This window comes from Lissotriton helveticus, chromosome 3_2 (genome assembly GCF_964261635.1).
Source record: "Lissotriton helveticus chromosome 3_2, aLisHel1.1, whole genome shotgun sequence".
In the NCBI taxonomy this organism is placed as follows: Eukaryota; Metazoa; Chordata; class Amphibia; order Caudata; family Salamandridae; genus Lissotriton; species Lissotriton helveticus.
The window spans coordinates 308573250-308598369 of NC_136062.1; positions in this window are offsets into that span (position 1 = coordinate 308573250).

Below are 25120 nucleotides of genomic sequence, written 5' to 3' on the forward strand. Positions count from 1 at the left end.
TGAATAAAGTTCTCAGAGACCTGGAAGCCTTTAGTGCAGCATATCTAGATGATATTGCTGTCTTTAGCTCCACCTGGTCCACCTCAAGAATGTTCTGAAGGCTCAGCATAAAGCAGGCCTCACTATCAAGGCCACCAAGTACCACATAGGACAGAGCAAGGTTGTGAACTTGGGTCACCTGGTGGTGGAGGCCATGTTCAACCACTACAGAGCAAATGGAATGGGTTGCTCCAACTATCCAGAATCAGGTCAGAGCTGTCTTGGGCCTGACTGAGTATTACAGAAGATTTGTGAAGGGATATGGGTCCCATGAAAGTTCAGTGGACAGTAAGCTGTCAGAAGGCATTTAATGACCTCAAGCAGGCTATGTTCACTGCTTCCATTCTGCAAAGTCCTGACTACTCTAAGGGGCACAAGCATCATTGGAAATTGCGGTCGCAGAGGGGCAGATATGCAAAATTTGCATTTGTGATGCATCATCCCAAATGCAAAAATCGCTATTTAAGTAATGGCTGAATTGTGATTGCATTTGGGGAATCGCAAATTGCAATTCCCAAAATGCAAAGCAAAAAAAAATAGTGATTTCACATTTAAGAAATTCAATTACCATCAACTGAAAGTTTATGATAATTTGCGAGAACTTTCAAAAATTGCACACATACATGCCCTTGGGCCATGTGTGTGTGCAACATGTTTTTAAATTGTAATTTCAGGGGTGCATCAGGGTGTCCTTTTGACACCCTTGCACCCTTGAAATTGCAAGCACAATTTGCGAGTACCTATTTGGTACTCGCAATTTGCGCATGCAATTCCCATTGATTAATATGGGCCTCTAGGCCCATAGGAATGAATGGGAAGCAATTCCTTATTTGCAGTTTACAATTTGCGAGTCGCAAATAAAGAATGTGTAGGAATCACATTTTTTTTCCGATTCCTACATGCATAAGGAATTGTGTTTCCTAAATTGCGGTTTCTTAAAAATCGCAATTTAGGAATCGCAATTCCTAACTTTGATGCATGTGGCCCTAAAACTTACATGTCCAGACATATGCATCTAAATTGGGGGTAGGAGCTGTGATATCACAAATGAATGCAGAGGGCTAGGATCAACCAGAAGCTTTTATAAGGAGCCATTGAGAGGGAGGCCTTTGCTATGGTCTGGGCCCTGAAGAAGTTAAGGCCATACTTGTTTGGCACTCACTTCATTGTTCATACAGATCATAAGACCCTCTTATGGCTTAAACAGATGAAGGGTGAAAATCCCAAACTTTTGAGGTGATCCATTTCCCTACAGGGGATGAACTATACAGTGAAACATAGACCTGGGAGTTTGATTCGTAACTCTCAGAGGTGGCTAATAAGTGTAGGGCGTGGGTGCCATCGATAACAGAGGGGCATGCGGATTTGAAAAATGATATGCTAATATTAGAAATATGTTTGTCCTTGAAATAATATTGCTTTATCTATGCCAATCTCTAAAGCCAGCAATGGGGAAATGAGAAGCAGGAATGAAATGTTGTGTTGTCTAAGCATGGGCGGATTTTGCGGATCCACGAATCACGAATTTGCGGATTCACGGATCGTGGATCCGCAAAATCCGCGGATTTTGCGGATCTGCGGATTTGGGGGCGGGGCTTCCTCGAGTGTGTGGGCGGGGCCAAACGGACGGGGCTTCCATGCGAGCGCACATGCCTCTTGTGTGTATACAAAAGGTCAGAGACCGATCAGAGCAGCAGATTAAGAGACAGAAGCCCCTGGTCACAGGAACAGCACGGGGATTGCGCACGTGAAAGCCAAAGATGCAAATGCCTCTGGCCAGCATCACAGCGGATTTCCGATGGTATATTTGGGAAGAAGGCACATCTGCCCAGCCTCCCAACGCTCACGATTTTTTTTGGGCTGATGAATGAGTCACTGCATTTGCGCTTCAACTAGTTCCAGCGACCAAGTGTGTGTTACTACTATGCAATCGCGCCGAAGTGCGCAGGGGTCCCTTGAGTGAAATGTCCATCATAGTGGGTAAATGGCGGGAAGACGGGCGGGTGCACACCTCGAGTGTGTGGGTGGGGCCAAACAGACGGGGCTTCCATGCGAGCGCACATGCCCCTTGTGTGTATACAAAAGGTCAGAGACCGATCAGAGCAGCAGATTAAGAGACAGAAGCCCCTGGTCACAGGAACAGCACGGGGATTGCGCACGTGAAAGCCAAAGATGCAAATGCCTCTGGCCAGCATCACAGCGGATTTCCGATGGTATATTTGGGAACAAGGCACACCTGCCCAGCCTCCACAACGCTCACGATTTTTTTTGGGCTGATGAATGAGTCACTGCATTTGCGCTTCAACTAGTTCCAGCGACCAAGTGTGTGTTACTACTATGCAATCGCGCCGAAGTGCGCAGGGGTCCCTTGAGTGAAATGTCCATCATAGTGGGTAAATGGCGGGAAGACGGGCGGGTGCACACCTCGAGTGTGTGGGCGGGGCCAAACGGACGGGGCTTCCATGCGAGCGCACATGCCCCTTGTGTGTATACAAAAGGTCAGAGACCGATCAGAGCAGCAGATTAAGAGACAGAAGCCCCTGGTCACAGGAACAGCACGGGGATTGCGCACGTGAAAGCCAAAGATGCAAATGCCTCTGGCCAGCATCACAGCGGATTTCCGATGGTATATTTGAGAACAAGGCACACCTGCCCAGCCTCCACAACGCTCACGATTTTTTTTGGGCTGATGAATGAGTCACAGAATTTAAGCTTCAACTAGGGCACATATTTATTCAAGAAGACACACCATGTAAATAATTTACGATGGCGCCGGCAAGCTGCCAGCGCCATCCTGCAAAAGTTACTTAATTAGCTTCAACAGGAAGCTCCAACTGATAAAATAAAGCAGGCGCTCGAGCCCCTGCTTTATCTTATCTGTTAGAGCTTCCTGTCGAAGCTAATTAAGTAACCATTTGAGGATGGCGCTGGCAGCTTGCCGGCGCCATCGTAAATTATGTTAGGCTTGAACTTTTGACCGCAAAATCCGCTCCGATCGCGGATTGCGGATTCTCGGTAAATTCGCGAGAGTTCGCGGATCGCAGATTTACCGAAAATCCGCAAAATCCGCGATCGGAGCGGATTTTGCGCTCATGCTTAGTGTTGTCCTTAAATCAGACAGATAGTCTTGACAAAGGACTCTAATTTGAAACACCACTATCTGCATTTATAACAGTCAAGAAACTGTGTTAACAAAAAACTTGTCTCTGACATAACCAGTTAGCTTAACAGACATCCCAACTTAGGGGATCACTACCATAGGATCTGTGCTAGACTCAAACTTGCCATAGAACTGTTAATGAAGCCTGGCCTGCTTTGTACTAGCTTAGCTGCTTTTTAAATGTTTGTTTTTTGTTTTTTTTAATCTAAGTTTTAATTGTATATTTTGTATATTGTCTTTCTGTAACAGCCCTGAAGAAGTCCCTTGAGGACGAAACGCGTCGGCTGTAGACCCTGTGTATAGCTTCTCAACTGAATTGAATAAAGAAACTTCAAGAATACAAGAAATAGTTGCTGTGATCATTACTGTTTACTTTAATAGAGATAATATTTTTTAAGAACGTTTAAGTGGTGCACCTTGACCTTTTTCTCAAATTCTCTCATAGTTCATGTTTTGAACCTACATTGTAACAGTGGGTGTTGTGGAGTGTGCACACACACTACCCCGGGTACTAGGGGGTGGGCCCGAAAGAAATAATCTTTTTCGGAGAATCCTTGACTAGGTGCTGGCAACTTGGGAACCTTCCACTGTTGTTTTTTCCTTTCAATAGACCTGGGAGTAACCCTGCCAATGCAGGTGGACTCTCTGATTTTTCCACTTAGAAAATGAAGATTCAACTGGGCAAGGTTAATCTCATCAACTTATGTTTGGGGGGAGGGTTGTGTTGGAAAGGGATCTGCTTTTAAGGTTACCTCCAATTTTTGCCTGGTGCTAAGCTGTTTTTAACTAGTCTGACTGGGATCCTGCTAATCGGGATTTCAGTATCTCTGATTTCTCCCTTGGATTGTTATGTTTAGTACTTAGGTGCATCCCAGATTGGATACTGAGGCATGCATGTCAGTCCCTAGTATATGGTACTAAAGTATCCAGAACATAGGTACCCCAGAGGTCCCCCATGGGCTGAAGCATGTCTTATGCCACCAATGTGAGATCATTTAAACTGTAATTACAGGCCTTCCATTTCAGCCTGTGTAAGCTGGTACTAGCACCATTTACAAAAGATATAGGTTTCCTATATTCAGGGTCACTGCACTTAAAACCGATAAGTCACCCTTATAGCAGGCCTTTGTAATCCTGAAGGCAGGTTGCTTGGTTCTAAGTGTGAGGGTGATCCTGCATGAGCAGGACACCCCTACAGCCTACAGAGTCCATTCTCCTGAGTTGTAAGTGAACCAGCCATATACCATATAGAGGAGTACCGCGTAATTACGCGATGACAATCACAAAACTAGGTGCAACAAATCCTATTATGATTGGTATCAAACCTGTTGGAATCATACCCCCACACTATAAACAATGTAGGAGATATGTTTCCAATCACTGGAACAGGCCTTTGTGAGGCTCTCAGTGCTCCTGGTGCCAGTCTTCTAGACCCTATTAAACGTCGACAAATCAGAAATCTTCCTGTTCGGCGGATCCCAACAGCTCTGGGATAATACCTGGTGGCCTAATACTCTAGGCACTCCACCTAACCCAACCCTGACTGCTAGAAACCTGGGAATTCATATGGACACTACTCTGTCTATGAAACATCATGTCACCACAATATGTGGCAAAGGCTTTGCTATATTAAAAATGCTTTAACGCGTTTTTCCATGGATTCCCATTGATTGCAGACAGATCTTAGTCCAGTCATTACTGATAAGTAGGCTGGACTATGGTAACTCGCTGTTTGTTGGTATGGCAGATTATCTATTTACGAAACTACAACTTGTCCAGAATGCGGCAGCAAAAGCGGTCTGTAACAAGAAAAAATATGATTCTGCTAAGAACTGCTTGAGAGCGTTACACTGGCTTCCCATGAGGCAAAGAGCATCTTTTAAAATGCTATGCATTGCTCACAAAACTCTGCATTAAACTGGTCCTAATATCCTGCAGAATAGAATCAAGTTTTATGCACCGGCTCGGAACTTACGTTCACAAGCCACAGCCAAAGCAGTCACTACATGAGTAAAACGAGCCAGAATGGGCGGACGCGCTTTTTCGCACCTTGCAGCCAACCTTTGGAATGATCTGCCAATAGATCTAAGGCTTACCGTATGTTATCCCACTTTTAAGAAAAAATTAAAAACTGCACTGTTCCCTAAAATAGAATAAACTTTAGCCTCTAGTAATTGCCCACAGTTTACTGTTCAATCTCAGCGCCGTGATATCCCGCTGGGATGAATGTTGTGCTTTAGAAGAACTAATAACATAACATAACAACATGGCTGCTGCAGACCTAAGACATGTTTCTGCCCTCCTGCTGCTGAGCCAAGCTCGAGCAGGGGAAGGCAGAACAAGAGGTGTCCTGTCACAGGAAGGTGTGACCACCTCCCAGACAGGATTTAGCGCATTGGGCCCGGGTGGGTGGGCTTGTGAACTCTACTCAGTCTACATGAGGGGCACATTTGGTGCCACCTTGCATAGTGCAGTTCAAACCAGCTCTGTGATCCATTGGCTCCCACTCTGGCACGAAACTAGACAAAGGACATGGGATTATCCTCCCCACTGTCCAGTCCTTCCCCTGGGAGGGAACCCTGAATTGCCCCAACCCTTTCCTTAGGGTACTTAAGGGCTTACCTGGGTGTAGGTCCCTAGATTCGTCATGGGGCATGATTCAATTCAGACACCACTACATCTTCCACCATCTGGGTACTCTGGACTTCGCTGAAATTTGTGTGGGCTCGATTTTGTCTACCATTCATTCTGCTGCTTTGTCTGTGCCTCTGTACAATACAGGAACATTCCTAGGCCTGTGGGCATCAAAGACACCTGAAGGAATCTCCCTTGGAATGAAGTAGTCACTTCCCTGCATCTATACGCACAGCAACAAAGCTGACTGGTCTGCTGATCCTGAACTCCCACAGACTCCAAAAGGCTTAGCAACTTTGGTTGGTGGTTCTACACATCTCTGAAGGCCTGCCATGCCCTCTCGCTAAGTTTGTGGCCAGTATCCCTCACAGGAGCTGCAAGAACCGAACCCCTGTGCACTGCATTGACTTGTCATTGCAAAGGCTTGTTGGCTTCCTCCAAGTAGCCCCAACCTCGAGCATCTCCAGTGACCAGAATCTTTGTCCACACCGCATTGTTTGTATGGTGGCCTGCATCTTTTGGTGAGCTGCTCAAGGTCCTCTTGTGACTCCAGTGCCTCCGGCCTCTGGGTACTGTTGAGGGTCACCTTTGTTTACTTTGGGCTCCCCTGATTGCTCAGGGCCTTCTCTGACTCCCCTGCTTGTGGTGAGTCTCCAGGACCTTGCTGGTCCCAATATTGCACCTTATTTGACTTCCACATTGTTTGCAGTTGCCAATGCTTGTTGTTCCTTCTGACGGACACCTACCCCTCAACTGTGGACATCCAATGGGGGACGGCTCATGCACAGCTCTTGGTCTTCTTCAGCGCTAACTCTCCTGCAACACCCGACATTGGTGGGCATTCGTCTTCCAGGTCTCTGGGTCACTCCTGAGTGACATAGATGCTGTCCTCTGTGCTTGCAGGTACCTCTATCCTAGAATCCACCTTTGGATTCCACCGGACACTTTCTACTTCTCCAGCAGCGGCACTTTCCTGAAGTCATCCATTGGGTTCGAAGGCGGTTTCTGACATCACTTCACACCTATGTACCATCCTTCTCTGGTGTAGGTAACATGGGTACTAGGGTATCCGCGGTTGGGTGGCTCGCCAACCTGCTGTCCTACACAGGGTTTTTTCGGGGTCCTCTGGGAAGGGTCCTTTTGCTTTTAAATTGCAACCGCGAATTACATTTTGATTTGTACACAGAACGATGTTGTGTTCCCACACTGCACACAATCTCTGTGTGGCTCCTAGTTACTCGCCTTGGGTAGTTCCTTGGGTCCCCAGCACTTTTACGTCCTCTGGACCTTGTCCTGAAACGAGTCATGGTTCTTATAGTACTTTCTTAGTATATGATTCCCCCCCCCCAGGTCTACTGTGTCTTTTGTGGTATTTACTTGATTTCAATGCAAAGTATTGTGTGCATTGTGCATATCTCCAAGTAGGAGATATCTAAAAGCGTTAGTGAGTATTATATATTAAATACATATTTTTGTAAATACCTTGTGTGGTAATTTTTCATTTAATCTATATCTATAAGATTGCATTCTGGTAAAACAATTTGCTTTACACTCCTTCTGGACTAAGCCTGAAGGTTGCTCTCAACAGCTACCACTTAGAGAGCTTTCAAGGGTTGTCTAAGACATCCTAAATCACCATAAGGGTTGTCTGGACTGGTGCAAGGTGTCCACTTACATAAGTGTACAACATATACCAGGCTAGCCTCTCACAGTTGCTGGTTCACAATTTATTTTAATGTTTTGAGAAGTACAGGTAGCAGGGAGATAGGCCTAAGGTAGGTCAAAATGGTGGGAACCGTCTGACAATTGCTTGTTTCCAGGCTTGAGGGAAAGTTGTTCAAGATTTGGGTCATACGCTAATTTACTGGGATAATAGCCTCATGAAGGATAGCTGGTGGACATAGTTCTTGGGGTGAGCCTGATTTACATGAAAGAGTAATTTGATGTGATAATGACATGGAAATATCTGCAAATGTGGTAAGACTAGCCTTCGTCTTAGAGCCAGAGTTATTTATGACTGGGCCCCATAAGGGGTCCATGATGGGATGGAGGTGAATCCCTGCTGTATAGCCAGGATATTTTATTCAAACAATTTTGAGATCCTGTCACAAAGGGCTTGAGAGGTGGGGGTCTCTCTTGAAAGCGTTCTTGATATATTGAAGATAGTTTAGTGGTCTTGGTTGGCCTTTCAATTTATTTGGTCAAATACATTTTTGTTGTTGTTTTAATCAGTTTGTGAAATGTTTTCTGGGCGTCTTGAAGATGTTTTCAAAGCCACTTTTCTTAAAGTACAGCCAGAGAAAACCAAGGGTGAGAGGGATTTGACCGGCTGTTTCGAGGGCTACTTAGAGGTGCAAGGTCTAATGCTGTATTCGTGATTCATGCATTAAAAGATACGCCACTAAAACCTTAGGACGGAAACAGAAACTCACGTTGGCAACCTCCTCTGGGACTCCAAAAACTGGGTAATTTATGGAAGTCAAAGGGATTCCATAGGTGGGAACTCATTGTGATCTTACACATTAAGGATATGTGGGAGAAGGGCGAAGTGAAGACATTTGCCTCTTTACAGCAGCAGCATGAGTTTGCTGACTCAGAGCTCTTTCGATACACACAGATCCACCACGCATTACAAGCACACATCCCGAAAGGCTCCTCCCCACCAACATCCTCTCCACTGGAGGATAGATTGCTGGATGGCCACCTGCCAGAGAAAGCTATATTGTTAACTTATAAGAAATTGATCAATAATATGGCAGAATCCCTCCCACCACTATGAGAGAAATGGGTAAGGGATGGCTTTGAACTAGATGATGAAGAGTGGCGGTATCTTCCCCAAGAGTGATGGCAATCTCAGCTAGACTCAGGCTAGTTCAACTCAAAATTCTCCATCGAGTGTATTTTACGGGGCCTCGTCTGGTACAGATGGATAGGGCTGAGGGAGGAGATTGAAGGCGACAATGCGGCCAAGAAGGCACATTCATACATATAATATGGGAATGTGAATGCATACAATCCTATTGGTGAAAAATACACAACATACTAAGTGACGGGCTCACGTTAGTACTCTGACCAGAAGCACGTAGATGCCTCTTGAATATATGGGAACCTACAGATCTTAATAGTTAGCACAACAGTGGGTTACATTCGGATTAATATTAGCAAAGAGGAATATTGCACAATTGTGGGGAGCAGCGAAACCGCCTAAAGTAGAGGCCTGGAAAGAAGACCTAGACTGGTGCATGCATAGAGAAAAGACTGTTTACACTGCCCAGGGATGCCCAAAGAAATGGTCCCTAATATGGAGTCCGTGGAACTCCTACCAGGGAAATATTTGCAGCCCGCCACGTAGTACTGACTCAGACGATTACCTTACCCTTTAACATGTGCCTACAGTGTACTGTTGCAAAGATCTGTTACTCATTCCTTTCGCTAATTAAGAATGTATTAGATTCCTCTGTACTGTATATCTTATGTCGATGAACGTTAATGAAAAACAATATAAAAAAAAAAATCAATATCTACCACCAAATTCCCTTTAAGAATGGGGGCAGCGAAAGGCAAGTGGGTAGTCTATAATGGATTTGATTTCATGGCTTCCCATTTCCGATGAGTGAGGGCTGATGAATATTTTTTGCGAGGGAGGGCGGCTTAAGACACAATCATTATGTTGAGTGGGACCCGGTAATGATCCGTTCAAGATTGAGTAATGGGTGTACCAGGTGTTACACTTGAGTGATTAGTGAAAATCACATATTAGTTGCGGTAATCTTCATTTTTAAAAATATCTTGCAGGGAGTTGTGGAAATGGGGATTAAAGTCTCCTAATATAGTAGAATTTGCATAGTGGACTACCATAGGGGAAAGTATCTCCCCCAACGTCGTTAAAAAGCTAGTGCAGGGACCCCAGAGGCGATAGAGAAGACAGCTGGCAAAATATTCGGAAGCACTAATTTTGAATGAAATGCCTAGGCATTCTGCACCCTTGCGAGTGTCTAAATTGAAGGAGATACATTGCAAGCTATCATGGAATATAATCGCTACACCTCCACCCGACCTTCTGTTGTCTCTTCGAACATCATTGAGTAACAAGGAATGATTGCTATAGCTAAATCTGGGTTACATCATGATTCTAACCATGTTTCCGTGATATACCAAAAATCCACTTTCCCTTCTATGATGAGATCAGTGATGTCCTGTTACATACTCAGAGACCGCACATTATTAAGCCCTTCAGTGAGGTACATTTTGGGAGACTTAGGTACATTTTTGATGGTTCTACGCAACAACCAAACTCGTTCCTGAAGCCAGTACATGATACCGAGCCCACCAGATGGGCTACATTCAATGTATAGCAGTTAACGGAAGGTTGTCTCCTAGGATTATGGAGTAATTCCGAAGAGAGAGGTTTATAAGGTTGTAACAGGCCGTAGTGACTGGTGCTGGTCACGGAACAGGCGCGGATGGGTGCAGGCGTGCTTTCTTGTGGTGCGCTCGCACTACAGCTTGCATTTGCTGGAATTATGGAGCTCTTACTGACTCCACCTCTCCACCCCCGTGTCTCATTGGTTCCCTCTACTCAATCAGAACTTGGTATCACGTCTCCAGAAAATGTTATTAACAAGCTAGTGCCCAAATTTTACATACGGCACAGAAATACAGTTTTAAAATTCTAAGGTGCAATGCTATAAAAAGAACAGGCATGGAGTGCTGAGATCCATGCTGCTGTCATTAGGAGCGCACTTACATCACAGCTGACATTTGTGAGTTTTGGAGCTCTTACTGACACTGCCCACTGGTGTCTGATTGTTGTCCTCTAACCAATCAGAAATCGGCATCACCCGTCTCCAGGAAATGCTAATCTATATCTAATAGTTGCTAGATTTTTTCCTCTTTATTTATATCTATCTCCGAATCCTTAAAACATGCACAAATTAATTGTTCAAACTGTGCTCTTATCATGAAGGAAGCACTATGGTTCATTAAAAATGTAAATAAAGACACTAAAGTGCATGTTAATAATTAAAAAAATAATATCTGATGTTGACAGTCCAAGAAGGTGATAGTAATTTAATGTCGGTAAAGTTGTCAGAAAAAAACTTCATAAACTATGGTGTTCAAAATTACAAGAGGTAGAGAGAGAGAAAGTGAGACGATGACTCAATAAAAGAGATTATAGCAAATGCCAAAGCATATGTGAATGGAGCAGCATAACAAGTAGGTGTGAATAGAAAGATGACCTAAAAACCTGTGGAGCGAAAGCAACTACACTTAGTTTAAAATATTGCAACAGTAAAGGAAAGAGGGTGTTACAGAGTTACTGCTTAAGCTATAAAACAGTGATAACTGAATTAAGAAATGCAACGAGAATGGTTAAACAATATAGTGTGAGGAAATGATAGCGGATAATGAGGTTGCCCAAAAAGATTTTACGCTTATACGAAATGGACACTAAATTAAAAGGAATCTGATGCATGACACTGTAAATGGTGAGGTGAAGAAAGAAACAGTGCGAGAGGTGGAGGGTGATTGATTTTGTTAGAGTAAAAGAACATGGAGAATGAGGATGAGAGAGAGAGAAAGGGAGTATATGATTTGATTAGTAACATATGTGCTTTGGCGTTATTATTTGCAATAACATTTTGTCAAAGTGTTCTATAACAACCAGATATTGAGTTTAAATCATTTTAACCAAAAACCTCCTTTGCCTAGTTAGTTTACAACATTAGTCTTTTGCGATTTCAACTACATTTCAAGCATTGATAATTAATACTGTACTGCAAAACAGAATTATGTGCTTGCGTAGGAAAGTCAGAAGAGAGAGTGATGAAGTAATGATATGGAACAGTGAGTGAGAGTGATAAAAATGGGAAGTGTGCTTAGCATTTTCTATTTACATAGAGAGGGAGCAATAGTTGAGGCAGGGTATATAAGACAGAAATAAATTTGGGTTGAAAGAAAAAAACATAATCAGAGGTAGCATCTTAGTTCCGCCATTTCTGAATCTCTTCGTTCCTGCTTTTCCACACTATTCCATCGTCATCACCAGTGTAGAAAAGCAGGAACAAGGAGACTTGGAAATGGTGGAACTAATGCTTTATTCAAAGAAGTACACAGGAGGACCCCAGCCACAGCTGTGATCCCGCACACTGCTCTCGTCACTCCTCCACGCAGGGAGTTCGCCTTAGAACGTTGGCCACTGTGACATTCTAATGACTATCACAGTGGAGTGAACCAACAGAACACCAGGAGAGAGGGTGGGTGGCTCAGAAAGGACCCCCCCATAACGGAGGATACCACAAACAGGTTTCTAACTTTACTTTGGCCCTTGTTGTGTAGAGCTCGGTGAGCCATGACTAGTGCCTTGAATTTGATTCTGGCCTCCACCGGTAGCCAATCGAGTGCATTGAGATGTTTCCAGGCTGACTCCCTGATTGAGGCCTTGCACAGTAGCCCCGCTGCTGCGTTCTGAACCACCTGAAAGCTGTTAATCACAAATGTAGGGGCCCCTAGGAAAAGAGAATTTCTGTAGTCCAGGTGTGATGTGACCAAGGAATGCACTACTGTCTTTCTCAGCCGTATGGGAATACACTCCAAAATGTTGCGGAGTAGTCCGAAACGTGAACTTGCTAGTTTCTTAGCTTGGGTCACCATTGCTAGATCCTTTTCGAGCCAGAACCCCAGATTTTTAATAGATTCCTTCAGAGTGGGTGGGCCACCTAGGCATTTGGGCCAGCTGATTCAAGGTCTAGGGACTGCCTTATTCCCAAGGACCATTAGCTCCATTTTATCCCCATTCAATTTTAAACAGCTGTTTGTCACCCATCCCATCACTCTCTCCATACAGGGAGCTAAACTATCTGAGTCCCCGTTGGTTCTGGGGTCTAAGGAAATCACCAACTGGGTGTTGTCAGCGTAAGATCTCATGAACACAATAAACTCTTGGGTTATCCATGATAAAGGCTTCATATAGACATTAAACAGTGTGGGACTCAGCGAGGAGCCCTGAGGCACCCCCAGGTCAGAGGCATCGTACTGGAAAGGAGAATGTTTTCCATGATAAAGAAGGTTCTCCCTTCCAGAAACAAACCAACCACTGTAGACTGGTACTGAAAAATAGTGAGTGTGAGATCCTGTTCAAAGGGCCACAACGCAGACAGAGGCTACTGAGCCACAACTGTGATGGTTGAGGTGGTTTGCCACTACTGTCCTGGGTTCTGGCTTACTATGGGTGAGATTTACAAACATTTTGCACTGGGTTAGCGCCACAAAGGTGACGCTTACCGGCGCAACATATTTTTTTGCTATTTTCTTTCTATCGTAAAACTTGTTTTGACCTGGAGTGAAACCTCAAAGTAGTGCAAAGCAGCACAAAGCACTGCTTTGCGTTACCTAGCACTGAGAGGACGTTACATGGGTGGTACCTGGGAGTTCCCATGCAAACACCCATGCCTTTTGATGCTAAACCATATTTACAAACATTTATAGACTTGGTTCTGCACCAAAAGTTAACACCCTTTCAGTGGAGGTGCTAACAGGAGAAATGCTTTCATGTATCTGTGCTTTTCCGACTTTGCATGCGTGCTGCACTGTGCAGCATGCACACACAGTGGGAAACGCTTTGCATCGTGTCTAGGCATAGTAGTTTGTACACAAAGGGTGACCTTCCTGTACTAAGGCTATGCTAGACTCACCCTATGGCGCTAAGGTGCCTGCCTGATGCACGGCAGCAGAAATCAGCGCGGGCACAAGAGAAAGGGGATGAGAGAGCCTTATATCTGAAGATATGGCGTTCTCCTGCTCTCTCGCTATTGCTCAACACACCGCTGCCTCGTGGGGGCTGTGCTGCATTGTGCAGTTGTTTTGAAAACCTCCCCCTCTGTCTCTACAAACTGGGGCAAGTACACATTTTCCTTATTTGCCTCTCAAGATAGCAAAAGCGTGTAGTTAAAGACTTCTCAAAGGTATATTGCTCAGCCCAAGTCTTACCTTTTAGTCAAAATAGATTATTTAATTCTCACAGGAAAATACAACTCAACATAGTTCTCAGTTACATGATTGTAATTTTATTCATGATGTTATTGAGCTTTGTGTAAATCATGGGTATAGGCATTTTTTGCTCACAGGTGCAGTTCGTTCAAATGTACCCAACTAACTAGATGCACAAATCTGTTAGAATAGCTTTACCAATTTTAGTTTACCCTGAAAAAGTATTGAGTTCATATGGCAGTATTCTTGTGCTTTTTCAGTCTCTCATTCTACTCAGTTAGACCACACTTTTACCTGCTCAATGTAGATGCCCTTCTGAAAATCCCATAATACCCGGTCAGCGTCTTGGGAGGAAAATGAAAAGCCGTCCCTGATTCTTCAAAATCAGGGATTTTTAGACACAATGTATGCATATTTAATTACTAAAACTGAAAATTCAGCATTGAAGTTTATAGCATTGGCAAATCAAAAACAATTTTATATATTCAAAACATCCTTAACACTAACTCATTTCTTAAAGTATGAGAAATCTTCTACATGCTTCCTCAGAAATAGCACTCCGGAGATTGTCAATCCAATATGAAACATTTGTTAAACAATATCCCATGCACATTTACATCAGAACTTTCAGCGGAAATCCTTCAAAATAATACATTAGGTACATAATGGAGATCTTCATTCACAATGCACGTTTTCTATTCTCTCTATTATTACAATCTGTTGACGTCTTTGCAATGTTTCATGGAAACTGTGAGGAGAGAAGACTTGCAGCAAGCTGCTGATTGGGAGAGGGAATGAGCAAGATGGGCCGAACTCCAAAATTGCATCTAATTCGATTAGACAGCGTCTGTCATTGAAAATATGGCACAACTCCAAATAATATGTCACACCAAATTGCACATCTGAAAATGTTTTACCAAACGTGTTCCTGATTTGACTCATGATTCAAAAATTCCACTTTCTGCAAGGGACATCTTCCTGCATAAAATAATCCTGAGGAGCATTTTCCTTTTTGCAGCAAACGAAGAATGAGAAATAAACAAGGAGAAACAAAGATATTGGGGAGCCGGAGCATTTTTACACATTCCCAGGTCAACCACCAATAGTAAATCTGGGGATGTGCCAAAAGTCCACAGGTGGATGCATTGAAATGCCCATGCTCCATCCATGAAATGCCTCCCTGGAGCAGAGAAACATAAGGCAGCGACTTGCTCTGTCTTCATAATCTAGATTCAGCAAGCAATGCAGAGCTGTGTAATGTGTAATGTGGCCTTGCACAGCTTGATACATCTCACATAGGTTTTGCGTTGCCCTAGCACCCCCTTGCATGGCACTAGTGCGACAGAACCCCTTGATAAATCTGGCCTGGGTTCTTTCCTTTCCTCACCCTATTTCATTTGCTCTGTATCTCACAATATCCCATTTTTGTTACATTCTTTCTTTAATATTTCTCTCTACCTACTCTTTTTGAATCGTCTAAGACTCTTTCTGTCTCTTCAAGGCGGATACTGTTTACCTCAAATTCTATTTCTGATTGAGAGTTTCTACTCTTTCCAGTCATTTTGACACTTTTACTTCATCTGCATGCGTAATTCACTAACAACATCTTTTCAATTTAACACTAAGAAATTTGATTTTTGATAGAGTGGAGTGAAAACTCCACTCAAGCAACAACCACAATCCTTATTAGGGTGAACCACAAAGTTACTAAAATTCACCTGTGCTTAACCCTCTGGTAGCTAGGCACAATGCAGTCAGACTTAACTTAGAGGTACTGTACTAAGTATGTGTGCAATAGTATACAGTTGGTTCTGTTGGGTGCGTAATATTTCTTCAAATCATTAGGAGTATTCAGACAATAATAAAAAGAAAAAAAAAGAAAAAGGAGACAAATTAATCAAAAGTAATCCAAAACAAACCCCTCTATGGTATTGCAAAAGTCTCTTTTATATAAATTACATCATTTATAAATACCATATTTCAATGCTTTTATGGCTGTTAAAGGCACATAGTGACATATAATATGTGAAGAAAGTGACTTTTCGTACTTGGTGATATTGTGAATGTGTAGTATATACAAGAGTGATTAGGGGGGAAAAGAAGGGGGAGATTGAGTTGGCCAGAAATACAAAATATATCAAGTAAAGTGCGAGCGCTGAGACAGCGGTAAAAGGAATCAAAGACCGGTTGATCCCTGCGACCCGACAGAATCACTCAGTTTCAAGAGATCAGTGACTGGTCCTGATGAGTAAACACCACCATTTGAGGACATGGGGACCAATTTGACAAGGCCCACAATTTAATTTGACCTCCTCCGGCAAATAAGTACCACTAACTGAAGGAAACTACTGGTACTCCCTTACTGCTGCCTGGAAGTGACACGCCTGGTGCTTACTCTGGTGAGCCCGTTTGGGCCCAGTTTGGCTGTTAACCCACTACCCTAGTCCTGATGAAGACCCGCATTGACCCCCTAACTATGCAGATCAAGGGTTGAAACGTCGACAATACATTTAATTGGACCAGCAAAAGCATTCTGTGGCGAGACTCATTCATTAAGTCCACGGAATTACTTGATATACTTTGTATTTCCTGACAAATCAACCTCCCCCTTCTTTTTCCCCCCTAATCACTTTTGTATATACTACACCTTCACAATATCACCAAGCACAAAAAGTCACTTTCTTCACATATTATATGTCACTATGCGCCTTTAACAGCCATAAAAGCATTGAAATATGGTATTTATAAATGATGTAATTTATATTTGCAATACCATAGACGCTTTGGTTTCGGATTTCTGTTGATTAATTTGTCTCCTTTTTTTTATTTCTTTTTTTGAATAATTGTCTGAATACTCCTAATGATTTGAAGAAATATCACGCACCCGACAGAACCAATTCTATACTATTTCATTACTGCCCCGGTTCTGAGGGATACTGGGCCTCCCCATTGTAATTTAAGCTAACCAAGTATTTATGCAGCACACCAACAGTAATAAAGTGAAAACTGGCACACCAATTTAGGGAAATAGAGGACATTTTAATAAATAAAATTACGCAAGCATGAATTAAATCCAATTGGTAAAAACGGAGTAATGATTATTTAAAGTTTTTAGCGAAAAATAGCAGCTAAAAAGAAAATAAGCATGAACAGTGGATATGTTGTCTCCTGAAACCTGGAGCAAACTCAAAAGTTAAGGCTCATCGTGAAGGAGCATGGTTTGGATGTAGCATTGGATTGTGCCTGTTAGGCTTACCTTCGGACTTAAAAGAAACTTTGAAGAGCAGTCCAGGTGAAGGTAGAATTCAGAGGGACAGGGCCCTAGGCTATGTCCAAGGAGAAATCCTTGTTGCTGGGGAGCGCTAGACAAAGTCTAGATGACGTGGTCGACGAAAGCGGGAAAAACCTGTCAGTTGGAGAAGCTAGATTTCCAGGCTGATGAGGTAGTTATCATTGATTGGGAGGCCGTCATCGTGAAGCCCAATGAAAATGTTTACTTTCAGACCTAGACAACTTTATGGAAGTTGAACACCTCCAGCGGGACGAAGATGCAGCCTGTAGCTGAAGAGGGCTGCACAAGGCTGGATACAACTTTTAGAGTTAGGTAGGAACAGCTCCTATAACACCATTTCCAATGGTCCAGGAAGTAGGAGGCAACACTTGTGGAGTTAGGACTCACACTGTCAGAGGCCAGGTGCCCGGTTCAAGGTTTCTGGAGCTTGCTTTGTCCTTGTATCTCACACAGGAGGCCAGCCAACTGGCTCATGGAGTCACTCTGTCACTCTGAGTTGAAGGAGATGGTTAGCTCTCTGTCAAGCAGCAAGGCAGACTTTAAGCAGCATGGCAGTCCTCTGAAAAACAAGGCAGGATTTAAGAAGCAGGGCAGTCCTCTGAGGTACAAGGCTAGCCTTAAGGAGTGGGGCAGTCCTCTAGAGTACAATTCAGTCCTTTTGAAGTATTCAACAGGTCAGTAGGCCCAATATTTATGCATGGTGCCAGCCTTTGAAGTGGGGGTGATATTCTGGCTGCCCCCACATGTGGTTCTGGAAAGTTCTTCTCTTCCCCTGCCATGGCTCCAAGATGTCTGGGGTGACAAAAGACTGGTGTCAGGTTCCTTTGTGTATGTGCTTGAGGCAGCCTTTTGAAATACAAGAGGGTCAGGGAACCGCTCCGCCCACCATTCCTAGCAGAATGGCCCATTCAACCTACAACCTACACCTAGCCTTCACCTAGCCTTCACTTTCCTCATTGTCTGGGAGGAATGCACAAAGACACACTGCCAAGCTATTCACAATCAAGTGACTCAGGACACAGGCAGCAAGCATGAATGGTTGGGACAGGAAAATGGCATCTTTCTAAAAGTGGATTTTTAGAATTGTGACTTAAAATGCGATATTACCATTAATGAGGATTTCAAATGGGAAGGGTGTGGCCAGCTGGCCATAATGGTGGACGCGCTTTAACGCGGCCCTGCCCCGAGATCTGCAGATACAGCATTTCTCCGGTGTGCAGCAGCGCCATAGACCGGACCGATACTACCCACCAGCACAGAGGGGCTACTCGACATCTGTGCAGCAGGTCCAGAGCGCTTGGTCGTAACACGCGCAGCGCAATGGTCGCCTGAACCGGAGCAGCACCATTGTCCCTCGCTGAGAGCCGCGCAACAGCAGTGAGCGGTGGAGCATGGAAACGGACAAGCTGACCGGGAGCTAGAGGTGAGGCGGGTCCCGGCCGTGAACTACTAATTGGGGTCTGGTTTGGTGCCTTGTGGGGCCGAGTACCCGTTGGTTCGGCTGAGAACTGCCGTGAGGCCCCAAGGCATGGGGAGAGTCCTTGCGAGGCATGGAGAGCTGGGTGCTGGGCTGCTGTCTGGAGGCAGCTGTCCAAACGTGACTGGCGGTCTGCACTCATCAGAAAAGTGCCAGACTTTGGACGGAGAGGTGCGGAGTGTTGGTGATGCTCCAAAACGGTGTGCTGTGAGGCGTAGGGAGCGCCATCCATTGGTGGCCGGCTGGGGGCTACCCAGGAGTGGGGGGAGCGCTATCTGTTGCGTCCTTTGTGACAGGGGGCGATGCGGGTTCCTGCTGCGATGGAGGCAGAGGACTGGAATGGGTCTCGCCCTCCTGCTGGGGAAAAAGAAGTACTGAAGCGATACCTTTAAGACATCAGAGCGCTGGCTCCTGACTCTGCAGTGCACTGCACTGTCTGGAACACTCTGACCCAATGCTGAGGCAAAACCGGCTGTTGAGCTGTTCACATCCGGAAGATAGGTGATTGCTGTGGGGCCGCTGACTGCTTAGTTGTGCGTAGTAACCCCCTGCTGCCTGGGGGTGCCGGCGGTGAGGTGAAGTGGGGTACCTACTGGGCAGAGCAACAGTGGACCGCCTGTGGCCAGGTGCAGAGTGCTTACTTACCTGACTGCGTGCCCGGTCCGCACACTGGGGAGCAGCACGTGGGTCAAAGGCAGCACCCCCGCATTGGATTGGCGAGGAGGGTGTGTGGGCCCAGCTGCGTGGGCAAGAGGAGCAATGCAGGATACGCGTCCGCCTGCCCTGCGAACTTCTTCTGAGTCCAGGTGAGAGAGGTTACTAGGCATTGGCTCAATACCAGTGCTAAGGACATTACATACTCAGTGCAATGGGCAGGCAACGTGCAGGAACGGGAGCGTTACCCATGCGCTTGGCATCAGCCCCAGCACACTCAGATCAGGAATCTGAAGCATCCGGGGCCTCTAGGGATAGACTCTGTGCTGCAGGGGGTGACACAGATCGGGGTGGCATTGACGCAAACTCGTACATACCTTGAAGGCAGCATCGATAAGGTAACATCGGACTTCACTCTCCTGCATGTGGACCACAGGAAGCTGACTGGAAGAGTTTAAGAACTGGAGAAGGTGTTGCAGGCGGTTGCCCCGGCGGCCAAGGGGGTGTCCGTGGAAGTTTGTGCCCTCAGACCAGACTCTGCTCTCTGGAGCGCAGAATGGATGATGCATGTGGTGGGTCTGCCAGAGGGCAAAGAAAGTGGAGACGCAGTGGCGCATGCCAAAGTCTGGCTGAAATCCCTGATGCCTGAGGAAGTGCTTTCTTCCTTCTTTATGGTGGAAAGGGCGCATACGGTGCAATCGGGCCGTCCTCGACCAGGCGCTGGGCCGAGACATTTTCTGTTCCTCCTCATGAATTTTAAAGACTGGGACACAGTGCTCCGGTAAGCCAGAAACCAGGACACCATCAAAGTGGGCAACTCACAGGTCTTCTTTTTCCCAGACTACGCCCTTGGTGTGCAACGGCAGCGGAGTACATTTTTGACAGTCAAGAGACAAATGCGTGACTTACCCTTGCAATCCTCCCTCATATTCCCGCTCAGCTACGGGTGGTTGCAGATGGATCCACGCTCTTCTTTAACACAGCTGAGGATGCATTGTGCTGGCAGGAATTGAAAGGACATCACACTTCACTGAGCCAGAGGCAAGACAGCGCAAACATGAGGATGGGTGCGCAACAAGGCCATAGAGCCAGGCGCAGATTACATCTAGCGGGATCCCCGGTGCAGTCGGCAGCCGCTCCGGACCACGAACAGGTACTTCGGGAGAGGAGAAATGCACAACTGGCGTGGGTGGATCTGGGAGACCGGCGGAGCAGCAGAGATGCATCTTCCGAACAGTCGCTGAGTGATGACAGCACATAGGCCATATGGCCAACTCCTGAGGACTTGCAGACACTTCCAGATGTAACGCCTCAGACTGCTGATGATCTAATGTAATGGCACAATGCAACTCCTGGTCACGCAAGTATTGAATTGAGTGCTCATGTAGCGAAGGGTCACTAGCATCACATGCACGGCTCCTACCGGGGCTGCCCTCTTATTAAGCTGCATGGAATAACACCGCAGGGTGGACCTCTTTATAGGAAGCTGAATGCTGGTCAACTGACCATGTAGCCATGCTATACACTGCTGCATAGCGCACACTGCAGATTAGCCTAGGTGAGGTGATCACTGCTATTAAACAGAGCCTTGGCAATAAGGCCCCTGGGCCAGGCGGTTTACCAATTGACATCATTAAATGGAAACTGGAACTTTGGGCACCTATACTAACAAATGTCTTTAACAGTCTCCCCCTAGTGCCAATGCCAGATACGTGGTCTACAAGCATAATAGTGCCAATATATAAGAAGGGTGAGAGAACAGACCCAGCCAACTATAGACCTATTTCATTGTTAGATAATACTCCGAAAATTCTGGGACGTGTCCTATATAATAGGGTTAATGATTGGGCAGAGGAAATGGGTGTTCTAGATCGTTGCCAAATGGGATTCAGAAGCAGGGTGGGGACGATAGAACAATGCTTGAATTTAAATGTAGTAATTAGCAAGTACAATATCGCCAGGTCCTCACCAATCTATTTAGCCTTTATGGACTTATCGTCCGCATTCGACCTAGTAAATAGGTCGAAATTATGGTCTACTCTTCTGAATTATGGTCTAGATGAACCCCTTGTACACTTTTTGGCCTATCTGCACACTGATACAAAAGCTCAAGGACGGATCGGGATGACAGGTGAAATTTCTAGGGCCATTAAGGTGGAAAGAGGAGTTAGACAGGGGTGCGTCTATCAGATGTATGTGAGGCACTTCACCCACGGGCGCGGCGGTACTCACTCTACTCACATCCACATAGGCTGCATGTTCACATAGATCGTTTAGTTACAGCACGCCATTATTGGCGAGATGCCTCCCTGCGACTTACAATGGCAAAACGCTTTCTGACCATAGCCCGCACGTGCCTGGGTGTATAGATGGGGGACCTCAACATCCCACTTCAGGGTATCGAAAAGCGCTGTCACACGCCAGGACCACAACCATTAAAACTGTGTTTCCTTGATTCCCTACTGATTGGAAGGGTATGGTTAACCTCCTGGCAATGTATTTTTTGTCCTGATGATGATCCTTTATTTTACATAGGATCGGAACGCCGCTGACAGTTTATGTAGTCCTCACGCTAGTTTCCCATTGTGTTACCCAACTGTGTTTACTACATATGGTCAGCTTGGTTAAAATTTAACTCACTACCAGCGTCCCTTACCTTAGAATTGCCTGCCAAATTACCCCTTTATGTAATGGTTTTGAATTATCCCCTTGTGTTATATGTACAGGATACAGGACTGTATCCCACTGTATAATTGTTCACCCATTTGTCTAAAATTTCACTACTGATTAAACTATTGTCCGGCTGGGCAATTTTTCTTATAGTACACATTGTTGTCTATAAATTCATTCAGCACTTTAGCTTATTTACTATATTAAGGACCGTTGTTCTTTATAATGCACTCATACTGTGGCTGATAGGGCAGGCAGACTATCAGCGCGCATGCACTGGCAGGTGTATGCACATACTATTCTGCGGCTACGCTCAGTGGCGGGAGCACTGCTCACAACACAGCATGAACTTCAAAGTGCATTCACTGCGCATTACACAAGAGTGTATCAAACTGTGAGTTGTGCAACGCTCGAAGACATAGAATCATTTTTTGCCCCTCTACCACTCTGTCAGGTCACAGCAGACCAATGTAACTAATTGAGCGAGCCGCTCGCGCTACTGGAGATTCACAGTGCTATTGGTTCCCTAGCTACAGGCAAAGCGCCGGGCCCAGACGGATATTCGGCGGAATACTATAAGGCTTATTGGCAGCTCCTGGCGCAGCGCTTGCTCGCAGTCTATAACAATGCACAGGAAATGGGTGTGCTCCCGAGTACACTCCATGAGTCCCTGTTGGTGTCCCAGCCCAAGCCTACCAGAGATGTGGAGCTGATTGGATCTTACTACCCTTTGTTGTTACTCAACACTGACTATAAAGTGTTGGCAAAAATACTAGCTAATAGGTTGGCCTCCCTAGTGCTGCAGTAAGTGCATGTGGAGCAAAATAGCTTTGTGCCCGCTCGCAGCACGTCGTTGAGCTTGCGATGCTTCTTCCGGGTGGCGCGCTATGCTAAGGCTAGTTGGGTGCTTGCCGGATGCCTTGTGCTTGACCTGGACCTGGAAAAGGCATTTCACACCTTAGAATGGAAGTTTCTGTTTGCAGCGCTGTGCTGGTATGACCTGAGGCAGGACTTCCTGGGCCTTGTTCAGCTGCTGTACATCCAGCCCACGGCAAGGGTGAAGACAGGCCCATACATATCGGCATTGGTCCCCATAGAACGTGGTACAAGGCAGGGCTGTACGCTTTCCCCACGGTTATTTGCGCTTGCCTTTGAGCCACTGGCTGAGGCTCTAGGTCTCACGCAAAGTGTTTGGGGTGTCCCACAGGGGAATGGCACGCATGCGGTCTCCCTATATGTGGATTACCTGTTAATATATCTCAGGGACATAATGCAGCCGTGCGGCGCGATTGAAGCTACTCCTATTGAGTTCGCCTCGGTCTCAGGGTTAAAAGTGAACTGGGAGAAGTCATATCTGTACCCGTTTGTGGAGTCTACTCCTGATCCACACTTGGTGGTCAGTGGCAGGGCTGTGCATTGGCAGACTGGCACATTCCGATATTTGGGGGTTCTTTTATACAGAGACCCACAGGACCTCCTAGAGGGGAATTTAGTTTGCGCTGTCACAGCGGTGAGGGCTCAGATGACCTTCTGGGCCACTCTGCCATTGGCGGTTATGGGTAGTATCGCATTGCTAAAAATGGTGGTCCTGCTGCATCTCCTTTATTATTTCACAAACTTGCTGCTGCACCTTAGGCCCCCCTTTTTTAAAACACTGGAAGCGGACATGGGATGATTTATATGGCATGGGTAGCGGAGCAGAGTATCCTTAGCTAAGATGTATCCGCTGACTGTGCAGGGCGGACTTTCTCTACCCAACATGGAGCAATATTACCTAGCCACGCAGCTCCAATGAGTGGCATGCTGGCTCAGTGCGCGCCACCCATTAGGCACACACAGGAGGCTAAGGGCTGTAATGAGTGCAAAGTTGTTACACTAGGAGGAGGCTGGTATACACACATTGGGCGATCTGTACAATGATGGTCAGCTCGTCCCGTTTGCAGACCTCGCCGAGAGCTCGGGCAGGGTCAGTTTCTATTGCACGCTGCAGTGACACATGCACTCACCGGGCTATGGGGCGATGTGACGCAGATGCATCCTACCCACCTAACTATTCAATACCTGCATGAGCTGTGCACCGGCCATCAGCTGAAAAATTTGTAGTTTGCGGAGTCCCTCAGGATCTACACGTCACCGCGTCTGCTGCCCCTTCGAGCCCGCTGGGGTGCAGATCTAGGATGACCCATCACTGACAGGGAGTGGGAGAGGATAATCGAGAGTTCCATGCAAATTCCACACAATGTCAGATTTCGGCTCATTTAGTATTATGTTGTCCATAAAGCCTATCTGACACCTGACCGTATAAACAAATATTTTAGCCGCACTGACACTGTTCTGGTCATGTCTTACTATTCAATCGTATTGGGTAGCAGTTACCAACTATCGAGCCCAGTGCACAGAAAGCACTCTGGACTGGTCGTGGGAGGTGTGTATTCTGGGAATATTCCCAAGCTCCACAGGACACAAAGTGACTTCTAGGTTCATAGACTTGGGTATCTACTCACACGACACTGGAAGTCTCCTGTCCCCCCAATAGCAATAGCTTGGTATCACTCCTTACTATGTTGGGCACAAGCGGAAAGTGTGGCGCTCTGCCGTGAAGACGCCACGGGGTTGCGTACACAGCTGATAGCAAAGGTGTGGGCCACAATACTGTCTGACTTCCACGCGGCCTGGCGTGACCACTTGGAGAGGCGGGAGGACGAACTTGTTGCAGATTCTGACTGAGCAATAGTTACTAACTTATAACCCGCAGGCGAACGGGGGGCGCTTGACTGTTCAGTTTGATAACTCATGCATCTGGAGTTTGGCCATGCTGTTTTCTCCTCCCCTCCCCCCTTCGCCTGCCCCTTCCCATTCCCCCACAACCCCCTTCCTTCCCCTCATTCCCCCTTCTCCCTGGCGCACGGCCTACTCTCTTTGCTCAGATACATATTCTGCCCCCGAGCACTAACACACACCACCTGCGTGGTGGTCACGGTACACTGGTAGGCAGGGGACATTAGAGTGCACACTGCAACTAGCAATTATAGGGCTGCTATGGTGCGGTGGGTCATAGATGTAGGGTACACAATGGCGCAGGGATTCATTGTAATTGTTCCAGGCGGTGGGGCACATTGATAAGGAGAAGTTAAGAGAGAATACTGTAACTTTATGTTGTAGTTGTCTTGTTGAATTAGTGAAGTTGCATGCATCCAGCCATTCC